This window comes from Bison bison, unplaced genomic scaffold (assembly GCF_000754665.1).
Source record: "Bison bison bison isolate TAMUID 2011002044 unplaced genomic scaffold, Bison_UMD1.0 scf7180017864296, whole genome shotgun sequence".
NCBI classification, from domain to species: Eukaryota; Metazoa; Chordata; class Mammalia; order Artiodactyla; family Bovidae; genus Bison; species Bison bison.
The window spans coordinates 3,425,120-3,429,246 of record NW_011494868.1 but is presented as its reverse complement, the minus strand read 5'-3'; the positions used below and the strand labels follow the sequence as shown (position 1 = coordinate 3,429,246).

At 45.7% G+C, this 4,127-nt stretch overlaps 1 protein-coding gene across 1 annotated transcript in view; it reads right to left on the bottom strand.

Moving 5' to 3' along the window:
- Nucleotides 1-4,021, bottom strand: part of STON2 (stonin 2) — a 177,131-nt gene extending 173,110 nt beyond the window's left edge. Inside the window, exon 1 of the mRNA XM_010850877.1 lies at nucleotides 3,922-4,021. The gene's annotated coding sequence lies outside the window, so the exon portion shown is untranslated. The remainder of the gene's footprint in view (nucleotides 1-3,921) is intronic.
- Between the last annotated feature and the right edge of the window lie 106 nt (nucleotides 4,022-4,127).

The window sequence follows — 4,127 nt, the reverse complement described above, 5'->3', positions numbered from 1 at the left end:
TTCTTCAATTTCAGTCTGAATTTGGCAATAAGGAGTTCATGGTCTGAGCCACAGTCAGCTCCTGGTCTTGTTTTTGCTAACTGTATAGAGCTTCTCCATCTTTGGCTGCAAAGAATATAATCAATCTGATTTCGGTGTTGACCATCTGGTGATGTCCATGTATAGAGTCTTCTCTTGTGTTGTTGGAAGAGGGTGTTTGTTATGACCAGAGCATTCTCTTGGCAAAACTCTATTAGTCTTTGCCCTGCTTCATTCCATATTCCAAGGCCAAATTGCCTGTTACTCCAGGTGTTTCTTGACTTCCTACTTTTGCATTCCAGTCCCCTATAATGAAAAGGACATCTTTTTTGGGTGTTAGTTCTAAAAGGTCTTGTAGGTCTTCATAGAACCGTTCAACTTCAGCTTCTTCAGCGTTACTGGTTGGGACATAGACTTGGATTACTGTGATATTGAATGGTTTGCCTTGGAAACGAACAGAGCTCATTCTGTCATTTTTGAGATTGCATCCAAGTACTGCATTTTGGACTCTTTGGTTGACCATGATGGCCACTCCATTTCTTCTGAGGGATTCCTGCCCGCCATAGTAGATATAATGGTCATCTGAGTTAAATTCACCCATTCCAGTCCATTTCAGTTCGCTGATTCCTAGAATGTCGACATTCACTCTTGCCATCTCCTGTTTGACCACTTCCAATTTGCCTTGATTCATGGACCTGACATTCCAGGTTCCTACGCAATATTGCTCTTTACAGCATCGGACCTTGCTTCTATCACCAGTCACATCCACAGCTGGGTATTCTTTCTGCTTTGGCTCCATCCCTTCATTCTTTCTGGAGTTATTTCTCCACTGATCTCCAGTAGCATATTGGGCACCTACTGACCTGGGGAGTTTCTCTTTCAGTATCCTATCATTTTGCCTTTTCATACTGTTAGGTAAGCTTTATCCATGGCAGCACTGTCTACCTACAATGATGATCATGTACTACTTTGCTTTTGTGTGCTATTGGATAAACATGTATGTGACACCTCCTGTCTCCCAGAGACTGACCTCAAAGTGCCTTACAACTCATTTAACTAAGTAACTCATGTACTCCTCAAAAGAGCTGTATAAACTAGATACTTTTATTATAGGAAACTGAGGCACAGGGAAGTTAAAGAATGCCCACCACTCAAACATGGATAGTCTGGCTCTGGAGTCTTAATAATCCTACAGCTTCATCCGGTTTTCTTGCGGCCAGGACCCAGCTCTGCCAAGTGTCCAGGGTGGACTGCGTTTTCTTCACAGGACAGAGGCCACCGGAGGATGGGGCGCAGAGCCCCTGGTCCCAAGAGCACAGGGCTGCTGTGTGTGACGGTGCAGCTGGAAGTGCAGACACGCCCGCCCAATTAGGCTGATGTGAGTGACAGCCGCTGAACTGGCGCAAAGAGGTCCCCCTCCCTACTCACCCCCTTTCTAGCTAATACTTTATAACGAAAATTTTAAGGAGGAAGAGATAGGGAAAAGAAAGAAGGAAGTGTGCTTCAGCAGTCCTGCTGATAGTGCGAACCCAGAGAGCAAAAACAAGGGCCCGTTTCCTCCCACCGGGATCTCTGCGGGTGTGGTGGACAGCACAGACCGCCCCCCCCAACTCCTGGCCTTACTTCTTTCTAGCATTTTTCCTTTTGTTTCCAGCTATAGCAGGGACTAAAATCTCCGGGAAATGGTGAAGGACAGGGAAGCCTGGCGTGCTGCAGTCCACGGGGTCACGAAGGGTCAGACACGGCTGAGCGACTGAACAACAACAGAGGATCCGGAATTAGCAAAATTCAGTGAATGACAGCTATCGACCGTGATTTTGATCATTTCGATTTCAAAAAAGCTTTTTCCCCATCTTTCAACTGCCAGAGTCTAAAGTGGAGGGAGATCTAAGAACAAAAGAGTATTGTTAAAAAATTAATACTTTGTACTGGGTGAAGACACAAGCCAAGCTATTTGTGACAACTCTGGGTTCATGGAATAGATGGTGTTTAAATAATGTGTCACTGAATAAGCAAGCTATGGATCACCCCAACCTTATTGACTTAACTGTGGCATTACAATTACTCTCTTAACAACTGAAGTCAGGAAAGACAGACAAACATATTCGATTCCTAAAGCAAACAGATATAAAATCTGTTCTCATTTGAAGCAGCTCACATTTTTAAAAAAAAAGAAAAAAGCAATTAGTTAACTTCAAAAGGCAGCCAATGGAGGGATTCTATCTTGCCGGTAAGGGTCTGGTGTCTCACTTCAAAGTTCAGGCAGATTGAAAGCCACTGACAGTCCTGTTATACCGCTTGGCATCTGGCGTGAAAAATGCTGAGACTGCCATTTCATTCAGATGGTGTGTTTGCACAAACCCACAGCACTGAAATGGTACCTCCTTTCAATGAGAGCCAGGGTTCAGCCTGAAAGAGAAGGGTGTAATTATCTCATCCCCCAAATTAAAATTAATGAGGACCTTTTGCGAGACAGTTGGAAGGCCTCCGTGGGGTACAATAATAGATGGAGAAAATCTTAACTGGATGTCAAGGGCCCAAGTTCTGAGAGCCACCATCCCGACGGGAAATCTGCGAAGCAACTGAAGCTGGGCAGCACCACATGCCAGGGAGATGGCATCAGGGGGTGTGATATGCCAGGGGATTCCTGCACGACTTTCAACAAGTCGTTTGACCTTCCCAAGTCATTTTTCGCAAGTGGAGAGAGACCGACTTCCTGCAAGCTTGACAGAGTTTATGATGGGATTAGACGGTATTTATAAAGTGGTTTGTCATCCTTCATTCCAAAGCGCTTTCCTATTAATAAAGTAAAATGTTAAGCTCAGATGAGAGTCCGGCGTAACTTATCTTCTAATGAATCACTGAATGGCTTTGTTTTTCAGGAGGTGATGCAAACAATGGAAGCTGTCAGGATATCCGGATTACAGGGTCAGATGGGGATCGAGAAAGAAGACTCGAAGAAGCTCAGGTTTCCCTTTTCCCCTCTCCCTTGATCCCTTCACTCAGATACAGAAGTTGAGTCACAGTCCTCAACAAGCCTGTGCTGACCATCAGAGCCACAGTTCACTTGGGTCCATTCCCTAAAGCCCGATGGTGGTGGTTTAGTCAAGTCGAGTCTGACTCTTGCAACCCCATGGACTGTAGCCCGCCAGGCTCCCCTGTCCATGGGATTTTCCAGGCAAGAATACTGGAATGGGTTGCCATTTCCTTCTCCAGTGGATCTTCCCGATCTACGGATCGAACCTGGGTCTCCTGCACTGCAGGCAGATTCTTTACCGACTGAGCTACCAGGGAAGCCCCCTAAACCCCAATGCTCCCACCCAAATGCTACTTCTCCCTCCAATCCAGTGCAACTGCTCCTCCATGAGCCTTCCCAGCCCAGGACAACCTCAGAAAAGACCCCGTTTCTGGATTCACAGCATGCGTGCCCCCTCTGAGTATGTGGCTCCTCTTGACCTTGCTGTTATGTATCTATTATTAATTCTGCACAAATACTATACCCTTTCTCAGATCAGAGCACCAAGTGTTACCCTTTTCTGAATTCCTCATGTCTTCTTCAGAGCCTTATACTCAGGAAACACTCAATGCCATTCATGCGAAGCCACCTTCCAAAGATATTACTGGGCAGATTAGCAATCTGCCAAGTAGCTTCACACTCCTCACTGTGACTGAATACTATAAAGGACACTGACCACCTCTTGCTGCTAGTGAGGCCACCTCCAAGCACATAAATCTGGGTTATGTGGGACCAACTGCAGTGACAGATGTGTATACAATGAATAAAAACATTCAAGGAACTCTGAGTTTTCAATCCTGCCCTTCTATTATCCATCTATAGAAATCTGGCTGTTTCTATCTAAGTTGTCACATTTCAGAAAGACAACAACAGCACCAGAAACTTACCACCAGAAATTGCTAGACATGGAAAAAATATACACGGTATATTCCCAGGTGGCTGCTGCTGCTGCTAAGTCGCTTCAGTCGTGTCCGACTCTGTGCGACCCCATAGATGGCAGCCCACCAGGCTCCCCCGTCCCTGGGATCCTCCAGGCAAGAACACTGGAGTGGGTTGCCATTTTCTTCTCCATTGCATGAATCTGAAAAGTGAA